Source organism: Protopterus annectens, chromosome 9.part0 (genome assembly GCF_019279795.1).
Source record: "Protopterus annectens isolate FY-2018-M chromosome 9.part0, PAN1.0, whole genome shotgun sequence".
Taxonomy (NCBI): domain Eukaryota; kingdom Metazoa; phylum Chordata; order Ceratodontiformes; family Protopteridae; genus Protopterus; species Protopterus annectens.
The window spans coordinates 242324306-242338945 of NC_056743.1; positions in this window are offsets into that span (position 1 = coordinate 242324306).

Below are 14640 nucleotides of genomic sequence, written 5' to 3' on the forward strand. Positions count from 1 at the left end.
AAGCAAACTCTACCCTTGACGAAACCATACTGGGTCAAGTCAAGGGTTTGAAGGTCACCTATGCTGTTGTGGATAAGGTCCATGATGATTTTTTTCCATGGCCTTTCAGATAAGGCTGGTTAGGCTTATGGGTTGATAGTTCCCAGGGGCAGTTGATGGACCCCCTTTGTGCACAAGAGGTTATTGTTGCTGTTCTCCACTCAGCTGGGACAAAGCCAGTTCTCAGGCTATGGTTAAAGAGAGTGCCAAGTGGTTCCACTAGGTCTTGTTTTAGATTGTTTAGTAAGCAGCCCAGGATGTTATTTGGTCCCATAGAGGCTGTGTTTTTGGCCTTGTTGAGTGCTTGTATGACCTGTTCTTTGTAGATACTCAGTAGAGGACTTTTGTCAGCAATGCTTTGGGTACTGTCTCATAGGGACAGGTTGGCAATTTCCTCAGGTTGTGTGAGTGGTACTGTCCACTATAAGTTTGGCACACAGCTTGGCATTCCCTTTTATGTTTTGGATGTAGCTAAAGAATGCTTTATGACTGTCTTTAGCTAGGGATGCTAATTTAGACTCATAGGTAGCCTTAGAGGCCTTAACAAGATATATGACTTGCTTGTTGAAACTGTGGAGGGTATTTTTCCTCTGTTGAGTAAGTTCCCTCCTGTTCTTAGATATCTGTTTCTTTCTTTTGATGTATAGCTTATTCTTATTTACAGTCCACCGGGGTGACTTGTTTTTTCTGGAAGACCTGGTTTTGTTCCTGTTGGGTATAGCCAAGTCAAAAGATTTGTTTAAGGTATAGGGCATTTGTGTATTCCTCTGCATAGGAATCATTGTGGGCTATGTTGACAGGGGTTTTGAAAGGTTTTATACCATCACTTAGTAGACAATAGTTTGCTTTGGAGAAATTTTTCAGTTTTTTAACTCATGTGGGGTGTCAGGTTTGATCTTTATTTATTTACTTATTGGCATTTGTTTACCGGGATAATCCACTGGGCCAAGACAAGCCCATTTTCAGTGAAGGCCTGGGGAGAAAAGCTCCAAAAGATACACATTAAGAATATATAAAATCAATCAGCACACACTTATTACAAGAGGATACAATATCAAACAGCATAGCTTAATACAAGTAATGATGAAGATTTATGGTCTGACCTTACCAGGGATGGCAACACACAGGGAGTAGTGCAGTGACCTCCCTCCATGTTGTTGAGCAGTAGATCCAGGACATTTGTGCTGCTTGTGAGGGGTGCGGACCAACTGTTCCCAGGGCATTTGAATTAACAAAGTCTAGGATTGTGTTTGTGCTCATGTAAGTCACCCAATCGATGGAAGCATAGTTGAAATCTCCCATGATTAAGGTGTATGGCTGTATACTGAGCAGCTCTAGCAAGTCCGGAAGGTAGTGTGCTTCTCCTGGTTCATGGCAGGGACCTATAGCTAGCGATGATGTGGAAGGATATTTTGCCTATAGTTAATTGGATCTGGAGTAGCTGAAGAGAGTGGTGCTGTTTCACCAATCTCAAGGTGTATTTGGATTTAATGAAGATGGATACACCTACACCAGAGGTTCTTTCATGCTCATTTTGGGGTCTGAATTTGTGAAAGGCATTGTAGCCTTGTACGGCCGGGCTGTTATTAGCTGCCTTGAACCAAGTCTCAGTGACCGCACAAATGTTAGCATCTTCCAAGGTGAGCAGTGCTTCCAGGGAGTGCAGTTTACTGTTTAAGGAAGCAGCATGACACTGAGTTTTTCTTTAGTGGATTTCTTTACATCAGATGTCTTGTTGTTTGGACATTGCCTAAAAAGGCACTATGGGGGAGGCAAATGTCTTTGCCTGTATCTGAAAGCCTTGAGGAGACAAATGAAGGTCATCTCTGGCAGAGTAGGCTGGACTGTCGATCATGTCTTCCCAAGCAGATAGATACTGCATACCCCTGGAGTGACACCAGAAGTTAAGCTAATTATGAAAATCAATATTTTTTTTGTCTGTATTATGGCATCATTGTAGGTGAAGGTAGAATGCTGCTTAGGGCTAGGGATATACCTGCCTGGGACACATAATCTGAGAGTTTGGTCATGTCTCTCTTCATATAGTCCAGAGAGGCACTTCTCAAGTCATTCACACCAACATGTACTTTGACAGAGTTATAATGGTACTTGTTGCTGAGGGACTTGAGTGTGTGCATGATTTGACGGATCCTGGTGCCTGACAGACAGCTGACCATGACCTTCTCCTTGTTCAGCCTGGTGAGGGGGCCATCTATATGTCTCACTATTGAGTCACCTATGACCATGACATTAGGTTATGAGGGGTTTTGCCTTAGGGGCTTAATTGTTGAGACACTATGTGTGCTGTCATGTGTAGTGGTGGATTCTGTTTGTGTACCAGTATGCGTATGTTGTTTGTGCTTGGGAGGTCTCTGTTCTTTTGATAGGCTCTTAGTGAGTACCTCTGCATATGTGGGTTTATTTGTCTTGTCCTTCTCTTGTGAGAGAGGGGAGTTGTGTGTGCTGACAACCTCTTGTATGTCTTGTATATTGTTATGTGAGAAGAATAATTCTAATTTCATGGTAATAGTTACATCTCTTACATGCTGTGTTTGTTTGCTTTAGGAGCAAGTGGTTGTCAGTATACATGAGGCAATTACTCATTGCCTCAGAATAAACATATCAGGTTGGCTAGAGAAATGGTGGGAAACTGTCCCTCCATTATGGCAAGTATATATTGTAGTAACTAGTGAGCATGGACTATGTGATGTCCCCATCTGGCCCAGTAATCAAGGAGACTGAATCCTCATCACTGACACTGGAGAGGGATGTTTACTTGGAATACAAATGGATATACTCAGTATTTCAAGATGTAGACCTTTCTGCATCAAGCACTATTTCCCTTAAGAGCACACATGGAACATAGTCATTTCAGGGTCTGGATTTCTTTATATCTATCTCCCCAATATCTCCCCAATAAGGCTCCCCACTAGCGTAGCTATAGGGTTGAGTCCTCAGCTTAGTGTCCAATCCAAGTCCTCCAGCACCCTCTCTGTGAAACAGGTGCCTTTTCTCCCTGCTCCAAGTAGCTGACACACACACACACACACACACACACACACACACACACACACACACACACACACACACACACACACACACACACACACACACACACACACACACACACACACACACACACACACACACACACACACACACACACACACACACACACACACACACATACACACATACACACACTCACACCTGGGAAAGGCTGGCACAGATTTACCCACTGTAACACTTCTGCAAAGACTATAAGCTAGTTATCACAACTAAGGTTCTTGCAAGGGTATCCAATTATGCTGAGGGAAATTAATATTAATACAAATGACAATGTTGACCAAACAGACAGGATTCAGGAGTGACCACAGTGTCATCAATAGATATACGTATTCTCAAAGGTTAACATTCTCTAAAGTACCAGCTACAATGAAAACTTAATTATATTTCCTAATAAATAATAAAACAACATGAAAATACAAAATATCAGTTTATAGTAAATACCAGTGTTTCAGTCACAGGAAATATTAAAAATAACACAGCTGTAAGGATTCACACAGTTACAGAAAAACAATACTTAACTATTCTCACTATATTTTCCTAACTGATTTAGATAATTACTGTTCCTAATTACTTAATAGAGAAAGCAAGATGAAGTAGGCAAGGGATCCTTCTATATCAGGTTCCAAGAAAGAGACTGCCCTGAGACTTCTCTCTCACCTAATATTTAAACATTCCTTCTGTATAGAATGACATCACATACAGCTGGTCATCTGACTTCTAATTCCCATGCAATCCCCCATTGCTAGAAACTGCCAGGATTTAGTACATACATGTCAATAATACACCCACAAAAGCATTACTCAGATCTGTTGCAGCTTCTGGAAGTCATAAATCAATTAAAAACCTCTAACCCTCGTACAGAAACTAGCAAACCATGATTCTGACAGAAATTGTGTTTCTGGCTTCATTCAAAACTGTGAGATAACATCTTTATGTCCTAGGCCCAGTAATTTAATTTTTTACTATTTTACAATGTTAGTTGGAGCTGAGCTTAACCTCTTCCCTTCCAATATCATCTGTTAATATATATATATATATATATATATATATATATATATATATATATATATATATATATATATATAATTCAGTTACAATACAGTCAGGCTCACTGCTGGTACATTTTTAACACAAGCAACTTTACAAATCCATTTTCCACACAGGCATCTGTACAAATCAGTCGCATGAACTAGTGAAAAACGAAACAACTGGAACCTGAAAAAAATGTAAAAGAGAACTCCAAGGAGAAAATGAAGGATAGAAATACAACTTGTTTATTAAGCACTTTTCGTCTTGCTTAATAGCAGGACTTCTTCAGATAAAAATAAGTGAAAAATTAAATGCTATTTCAATACTACAGTCACAATCATGTGTTTCAAACTGCCAATCAGCTGAAACATTAACCTTCCCTCACATTAACCCCTTCATAATTAAATTATGTAACAACGTTAAAAATAAAAGGTATGCTCCTATAACGATATACTATTATATAATGCAGTATCAAAAAAGAAGTATACCACCAAAATATATGTTTACGCAGATCTTAAAAAGTACATAAACACATTTATGGGTTTATAGCCTATCTTGATAGGCTTTTCAATTTTAAAATACCGAAAATTGAAAAAATGTCATTCAATCCTGGGTAGTGGCATGCATTAGTATGCAACTTCCATAGCAGCTCTAATCTTTCCAGAAATAGTGAATCCGGACCTCCCCTACTATCAGGTGTAATACAATCAATGGCCCTAAATTTAAATTTGTGGTGTATACATTCACTCACATGCCTCGCTAGGGTTTTTTCCTTTTTCAACCTATTAATGCAATAAACATGTTCATATAACCGCTCCCTAAGCCTTCTTTCATTTTTTCTGATATAGAAGGCCGGGCAGTTTTGACATTAGGTGACATATACCACAAATTTAGATTCACAATCAAACTTAGACTGCAAAGTGTATTTACGCCCCTGGAGGATAAAATTCTGCCCTACATCCATGTATTTACAATAATTACACATATTACATTTATACATTCCTTTTCTATACGGTATAGGCATCCCATTTCTCTCCAACAGACTTTTTAAGTTTGGTCCATGTTTAAAAACCACATAAGGGGGTCCCTGGAGGCTTTTTCTTACCACAGTATAATTCTTGATTATTTCCCAGTTTTTATTGATAATGAAAGTTATTTCCTGAGCATTGATACTGTAGGTAGTAATCAAACTATGTAAGCTATAGACTCCCCTATTCGGGTTTGCATGACAAAGGATGTCTTCCATGGGGTATAAACCAACATTACATCCCAAAATCGGTTTATATACACCATTCATTCTCCTCTGTTGTACCTCAGTTGTCAAGTTAGCAACAAAAGCTTCTGGGCATCCCCTCTTCAAAAACATTTCTCTCAAGCTGTTACATTCCCTAACAAAGTCTGCATCTTTGGATACCATACGCGCTGCCCTTACTAATTGCCCCTTGACCACAGATCTTTTCTGGTACAAGGGGTGGCAGATGCAGAAATGAAGAAATGCATTTGAATATGTCACCTTTCTGTAGATCTTAGCTGTGTAACACCTATTAGCTCTATCTTTAATCAGGTCCACATCTAAATAAGCTATCCTGCAGACTCATAATTGAATGTGAACGTAAGGAACTGTGTGGTACAATTAAAGTAAGAAATCAGATCACAAGCCTTATTTTCATCCTCCTTAAAAAGGAGAAAAATGTCATCCAGGTAACGTGTATAATAGTGGATCTAGTTAGAAATTTGTGGGTTTTCTGAATGAATTCCTGCTCCCAATAGGCTATTACTAAATTGGCAAAGCTGGCCCCACAAGGGAAGCCCATAGCTACACCGATTTTTTGCAAGAAAAATTTATTATTAAAAGTGATAAAATTGTTGGACAATATAATGTCCAACAGTTCTTCTATCAAAGATACTTCTGTCAGCAGTGCATCTTTATTACACAGCATAGAACTAACCCAACCCCTTCCAGATGAGGTATTGAGGAATACAAGTCCTTAACATCCACTGTCAAAAAATTCAGGTCATTCTCAAATACTAGATTATTTATATTTGGAAGGAAGGACCATGAATCCCTGCATATTTGATTTTCCTGGATGACCTATTTTTTCAAAAATAATCTACCACCTTAGTGCATGAGTACGTGATGCTATTTCTTGCATCCGCAAGGTGTCTCATAGGGGGATTATTAATGTTCTTATGTACTTTAGGGATCCCAAAGAGTATTGGGATCTTAGGGGCTGGTATGGTTAGAAAATTCATTCAGAAATGATCTAATTCTAGAATATGCTATGATGAACTCATTCCTGGAAGTTTACAAATAAACATCACTATTCAAAATCATGTTCATTCTATTGACATATTCATCATAATTCATAATAACCAGTCCTCCCCGTTTATCGGGTTGCATCACCCTAACATGTGCATGTTTCAAAACATCTAATGCTTCTCTTTCACTCACACTAATATTGTACTCATACCTCCTGTTCATATTATCAGAACACAAACAAGTCCCAGAGATCTAACTCACATACTTGTTCAAAAATTGCCAGGACTGGATGTAATGGGGGGTAAAAAGTACTTGCTATACGGAACACACCTTCATTGCTACCATTTTTACCCAGTAACACAGACAAATTACATTTTCTGACAAATAATTTAAGATCTATTAATGTTTTAGATAAATCTGCCTTACAAGTAGAGACAAAGGTATGCCCTTTGGCCAAGAGTTTCACTAAATCATAACTAATGTTCAAATCAGAATAGTTAAAAACTTTAAAATCCTTTGCTGTGTTCAGACTAATTTCACAACAGTTAATCTCAGCCAATGTTGAGGCATTTACCTCCTCCGTTTGTTCCGACTGGCCCCGTAGTTGTTTACTTGTTTCTTACCATTCTTCAGATTGTGGTTTAGGGCCCGATTTTGAAAATGTCTGACTCCTTGTGGAGAAGGGGTGTCTACTGAAATTATTGCTTGCCAGTTGTTTGAGGTATTTACGTTACTCCTATAGTTTGCAGTCCATTCACTTCTCCTCACAGAATCCACTGCCTGCGTATCCTCCTGGGGATTTCCCATAGATGTTTCTTCTTGTTGGTGATTTCCGTGTAGACCTCCCCCTGTGTCATGATGGCCAGTCAGATGACCCAACTGGGACCCAGGTGGTTTGGGATAGGCTGAACCTGTACTATAGGCTAGCCGGTCCCTATTGAGTTTTTTAAGTTTAATTGTTTTCAATTTTGAGATATATTGATCAATGCTACTGAAAGAACAATTATAATCAAAACAGTACAGCTGAAAGTCATTATCCATTTTGATATTATTGACCAAGATTGTAGCTTCTTGCATCAAGGTATCTGCTAAAATTTGATAATGTTTACACATAAGGTCCAACATTTCAAGGCCATGCTTATTAAACATGTTGATTAAATCTTTATGAAATGCGGACCCATCAATTGAACCAGTGGGGTATTGCCATACCTTGAGACCCTTAGGAATGATACCCTCACTAATATACTCTCAGAAATAAGATATTTTGAGTTGAAGTTTTTTGTACTTGACCACCTACTGATCAATTTAGATAAGATAGCTCCTGTGTATTACCGTTAGTGTCAGACTGTAAGGAAAGAAGTTCCATTAGCCAGGCATTCAGGTTAGGAGCCACAATAAGCCCCAAGGAATCCACGCCATCTATACTTACATTCCTATTGTTTCCCAGCCAAATTGGTGGTCTCGATGAACCATGTCTTTCATTCTGCAAACTGTCCAAAGGGGTATAGATATAACCATCCATGGATGCATCCACGTTGCTCCCCAACCAGAGAGATGGTCTCATTGAGCCAGGTCTTACTTCTGTTGTGTACCCAGATGAAATAAAGTTGCTGGATTCACCTATGGTTCCCGGAACACCATTGTTGTTATTAGGGGAGCTCTCCACACTTGGGAAACCTGAGGGCTGTGATTGAAAAGTCACGCTGCCACTTGTCATCATATCCAGTCTTGTGGCAAGATTATCTACCCTTTGTTAGAGCATTTCAATGACCATTATTAAATTACCCAAACTTCCACTGTGAGTAATGGGTGAATGAACTCCAGGAGAAGCAACCATAATCCACAGACACACTTGCATGAACTAGTGAAAAATGAAACAACTGGATTTGAATATGTCTTCTTTCTGTATATCTTAGCTATGTAACACCTATTGGCTCTATCTTTAATCAGGTCCACATCTAAATAAGCTATCCTGTCGGTGTCATAACTGAATGTGAACGTAAGGAACTGTGTGGTAGAGCATATCTTTTATTTTTAACATTGTTACATAATTTAATTATGAATGGGTTAATTTGAGGGCAGGTTAATGTTTCAGCTGATTGGCAGTGTTAAACGCATGATTATGATTGTAGTATTCAAATAGCATTTAAATTTTCACTTGTTTTTATCTGAAGAAGTCCTGCAATTAAACGGGACAAAAAGTGCTTAATAAACAAGTTCTATTTTTATCCTTCATTTCCTCCTTGGAGTTCTCTTTTACAGTTTTTTCAGATTCCATCTGTACAAATTAGTTTGATATTCAAATAACATGTAGTTCTTTACTAAATTCCAGGTAGCTGTCCTGGCATATGCTACATATCCACTACCCTGCTTCTCCTGGCATAGCTGGAAATACCTCACACTGTCACAGGCTAGATAGACCAGCGTTTGCTTGTGAGACTAACAAAGGTAACTATTCTGTGGAGGGATAAGGGTGGAAGACTGCATCAATGCCTCAGAATGCAAAACTGAGTTGCTTGCTGCATATCAATGTGCAACTGCATTGTGCACATAGAGGCAGTGTCGCTAAGGAAGGTTCTCTAGCAGATATCAAAGGAAAACGGTGTTTCTAAGCATTTGTGTCTATCTGCTGCAGTGCTAATCCACTCAGCAAGGTGCATAGCTATGCACAAATGCAGGGCTTAAACACAAGTGAAGTTAAACAGTTTTATCACAAATAAACCAATAGGAAAGCCCAAAACTGATCTTTTCCAGCAATCCCCTACTCAGATGGTTCTTGGGCTGCACACTTCTGTCACAAGGGTGCAGGAGGGCTTTCTTAATGTAGGATGGCTGGTTTTAATGCTCAAGTAATACCAAAGAGCTTAGATTCAGCAAATTTGAATCTAGCCCGTGCTATGAAATACAGAAGTACTAGAAATTCAAAGTGCAAAAAAAAAAGTCACAGCAGTAAAAACTGTAAAAATTAAACAGCAATTAAGAAAAATGAAGTTCAGAAAAGTGAATGCTAGCTTAAAATGTATTTTTTTGTTGAACACAGTGGACGCCTTGGGTTTAGTTCAGATTCACTCCAGATCTCTGGCTAAAATACAACTGAAGTTAAACAGTTCTAGTCAGTGAAAAATCTGATTCTGAGGATCAAGGATTATTTATACATAAACCTAGGAAAATATTCAGTTGAGGAAAGTGTAAAAATGAGAAAATTAGAATTTAAAAATATTTCTCTAAATATAAAAAGACAGAAAAGCAACAATTTTTGAGTACTTTCAGTAAATCTGAACAGCATTATTAACACTGCAAGACACTGCAAGAAGGATAGGTATTAAAGAAAGGAAAATATATTAAAATACAGGAGTTGATAAAATGTGACAAATTAAGGCATTACTGTTTAGGCAGAAATATTATTTACAAGGTAGAATGGAGGTGATATCTGCATATCTGGGTAAAATAGTAAAGGCTTGTATTAGTATAATGAGGGAAGTGAAAACGGTAAAAGGAGAGGTTAAAAGAACACAAGAGTGAATTATGAGTGTTGTAGTATAGCATGTGGAAAATATGTATAAGAATAAAAAGAAGGAAACTAAGATAAAATGGAAAGTAAAAAAAATCCTGAACAATTTAACAGAATTTGAAAAAAAGAAAATACTATTAGTGAACTGGATGAAGTGCTTAAGAAAGTAAATGTTGATTCAGTATCAGGCCCAGGTATAGGCTATGGAATATATAAGAAATTAATGAATTGGCAAAGAGAATATTTTGTAAATGTACTGAATGAAATGATGAAGGAAGGGTTTGTTTATGAAGAGTTATGTATGGGATATTAAAATATATATTGAAGAAAAATGAGAAGAATGAAAAAAAAATTGGAGACTCATCACACTAAATAGATTATAAATTTTATGACAATAATACAGAGAAGAATGAAAGGAAGGGTGAGGGATATTATGGAAGAAAGTATATGTGGTATAAAAGGGAAAGGATGTCAAGAATTCTTATCGATTTCTCTAATTTTTTTTAATTTCTACAAGTCTTTTGGGTTTCTAATACCATGACAGGAATGGACCCCATTTCTAAGTCAATGTATAATTAAAGTTCATGAAATTAGTATTGTTTCAATCTTTCTTGTTAGCGTGAAGGGCTCTTTGCAGCACCTGCAATGTGCCCAGTAATGACTCCTTCTGCAATTCGTACACAGTTACATGTATTGGTAACATATCTAAGTATGATTGCAAATTCTTTTTTATAAGACTCATTGGTCTCACTACTACTGGAACTGTCTGGATATCTTTCTTCCACATTGCCCTCATTTCTGTTTGCAAATCCTGCTACTATACGACTTTGTGTCTCTCTGTACATGGGACCCTGTAGTCAGTGGGTATAGCAATTTCAATAATCAATGCTACTTTTGTCTTCTTTTCATGGACTACTATATCTGGTTTTCGCGCATCTGTTTTTTGAACTATTGGTAATGAGTGATGTCATGTGATGTAGACCACATCATTTTCTATGATGCTTTGTGGCTCTTTTTTCAAGTGTTTTTCAGCTACTTCAATATTATAACATTTGCACAACCCCAGTGCAACGCTCGTGTCACATTATGCCTTTTAGTATAAGTCCTTCTGCCATTAGTATATCAAAACCAGTAACAAGGTGTGCAACTGTTTCCAATTCTGTTTTATAAAACCTACATTTGTCTGTTTCTCCCACATGTTTAATGGACTTTGTTAACCAACGTGTATGCAGCCCACTATCGTGGGCCACCAATATTAACCTTTCACCTTTTGGTTTGAATTTGTCTTTCCTTAACCCTTCCTGCATTCAATCCTGATCAGCATAAGGTTTTTCCATCTGATCCTTCACCTTATATTTTTTCTTTTTTTTTGGAACATTCAGTTGCTGCCTGATTTTTGTCTACTTCTGGTTAGATTCCCATTCCTGCTTGACGCCGATATGCTTCTGCTAGACTAAGAAGGGAAGTCATCTTAGATTTATTCTCCTCATGTTTCAAAACTTTCACTATGTTTTGGTCTTGTGAGGTCAGCAGACATGTATGCAGTCTCAGTGATTCTATAGAGAAATTGTAGATGATATTATAAATAAAAGGGAGATGCGAAATTTATGGTAAGTGATATTAGCAAGGCATTTAATACAATAGGACATGATGCTTTGTGGTATGTTATGGAGAAGTAGGAATAGGTAACAGAATTAGGTGAGTTTATATATCAGCATATCAAAATAACAGAGTGAGTGTGTTAGTGAATGGGTGGCTGAGTAAATAAATATGCATGAGATGTAGTATAAGACAAGGATGTCCCATGAGTGGCATATTATTTGCATTGGTAATGAATGTGATAGCAAGAGAAACAGCTTATTAAATGAAAGATGCTAGATATGTGATGCAAGAGGAAAACATGGACAAGGGGAACATTGGTTTGTATGAATGAAGTTTAAAGGAAATGGTAATGACCTTGAATAAAGATAAAAGTAAGGGCTTGGGCAATGCGGTAAAAACTGGAAGCAAGTATTTTCAATGAATGAATTGTCTTTGCTAGGGATAAAATATGGAAGAAATGATGTAGTTATGATCCAATGGGAAAGTCTGATAAAACAAATTAAATAAATATGTCTTGGATGTGTAGATTAGCACCAGGGACAAGGTTTATCTGGCAAATTTTGTATTAATGGCATATATATCAAATGTTTATATGATCCCACAAAATATAAACTGGAAATTTTGCAACTTGGTTCAAGATTAAATGCAGTAATAAGAGATGTGATGCATCTGACTAAAGATGAAGGGGGTTGAGGTTACTAAATTCAGTTGTTTATTCTGCTTCTTTAAACTTAAGACAGTTAAAGAAGGTAAAGGAAGAGGTTGAGAAATTAGTAGTGAGAATGTTTAAATATAACTCCAAAATGTTCTGATCGATAATGAAAATAAGAAAAAAAGAGAAATGGAATATGCAAATGAAGAAATTAAAAATGATCAAACAAAATATTAACACAGAAAATAAACATAGATGTTATAGAAAAAGATAGAAGCACATGGTATAATAATGTGATGAAATAATATTATTATGTATATCTATGGGAAGATTTCCCAGAGGAAGTGATTAAAGTAAGGAAAAGTGGTGTACCAAGATAACAGTGTGTCGGGATTTCCTGTGGTAACTAGTAATAGTAAATATGTTACCAGTAAATTGTAATAATATACCAAATAAAAAGAAGGTTGAAAAAGTGTGTTTATTTTTTGGGAAGAAAGAGAAAACAGAGCATGTTTTCTGAAATGTAAAAGAGTGGTGAAACTTTGGAAAAAGTTGTGTGATAAAAATTTTGTGAGACTATGTCATATAGATATGAATATGATTATGTATGGATATAAGAACACTATGAAAGAATATGGGAGAAGAGTAGATAATTATTTATTTTACATAATATGAGTTATTTGGAAGGAAAGAATGAATGAAATTGCTGTTATGGGAAATGGATTTTGGCAGATATATTGCAAAAAAATTAGATTATGGTTGTGGAATAAGGGGTGGGGATAAATTATGGAAGAATAACAATGAGGATGTTATAAGAAACATTATAAATAATAAAAAACAGAAATGTGTGTAAATATGTGTCTGTTAATATATACATTTTGTAAATATGTAAATAATGTTTTTATGTTGTATTAAATAAAGCATCTTTACATCCACCTAAGCTAAATCAAGCAGATGGGACCATGGTTTAATGTCTCATCTGAAGGATTACACTCTCAAAATGCAGCACCCACATAATGCTGTACTGCAATATCAGCAATCCATTCACTTGCGGTGGGAATAGAACCCATAGTCGTCTGGTCTTCCAGCACCAAAGGTGAGTGTTCTGCCTGTTGTGCTGCTGATACTGATTAAATTAATGCAAATAACAGTTATGTTTTGTTGCATTCTTTCTTTAAACAGTGTTGTCACACTAATGGCTCTCTTAGGACTGTGATCATACTTGACATTTCATTTCTATAGCTCTGGGATACAGGGGAATCATAAATATGTGTACATTACTGACTGATAGTCTACAATGTTTATGTTACTAGGGTTTTAAAATACTGTGGACTGGCATTCAATTTACAATCCATCTGTGGTTTTAAGCCAGCTGTGCTTGAGATACTGAAGATGTTTAGGCCATCTGCAGGGTAACATTTCCAGCTCTTATCAATAATAGTTGGAAGCATCTCATATTTCTAAAGTTGTTCCATTCAGACTATGGCACATTAGTTATGTGGCACACCTTGAACAACAGGGTTGAGTCAATCTGAACACCGTAGCCTAGATACAGTAGTATATACACCTGTCTTTATCCCAGTTTGTTCGTGAATAATCGGGCACACTCTACTAACACATTGTTAAAGTGCAAGTCACAGGATCTACAGCAAGCAAAGTCAGGACAACAACTAATTTTATATATTGCTCTAATTATAGAAGGTGAAGGCATTTAATATCGTCCTTATAGCAGCAGAATAAAAATCAATTTTGCACATCAGTGTGTGGCAACAGATGTGTGGTAGTCAATAGCATTTGCCAAAGGATTATTTGTCATGAAAAAAGAATCAGATGTTTTAAGATCCCTGTGAGAAACGTCTTGGCTACTTGAAATGAAAGAATTACTTTTAAATTATCCTACTGCCTTGTGGGTAAAAAGAACAGATTAAAGGTGGGATAGAAGAAGAACAATGCAAGGAGGCAGTGACGAAGGTAAAGACAGCAAAGACTGTAGATGAAAGGGAGTTATCAGAAGGGAGCAAGAATACAATACAGAAAGAAGGAAGTGGGGACAGAACTGGGAAGGCCTTAGTAAGGATGGAGGGAGACCATAGAAGGCTGGGGAAAAGCACAAATGACTGGGCAGAAGCACCACAAGTGTTTACTTCACTTTTCACCAAATAAAGAAAAGACAGGGTGTCATGCAGGGAAGGAGGGAGGGAAGAGGTTTAAGCTGCAGAGAACAAAGTCACCAGCATAAAAAGGAGGAGGTTCAGAGAGATGAGTACTCTTAGGTTGGATAAAGAACAAGGATGATGCAGTATGCCTCTCAGATTCCCCAGAAACCTCACCACTGCATTGGCAGACTCCTTGATAGTATTTTCCACAGGCAACTGGCTAGTGGAGAAGTGCTAAGGAAATAGAAGTCAACAACTATGGAACCCTCAAACAAGAGGAGAGTAGAAAAAAACCCAGAGAACTGCAGGTGTTCACTTAACA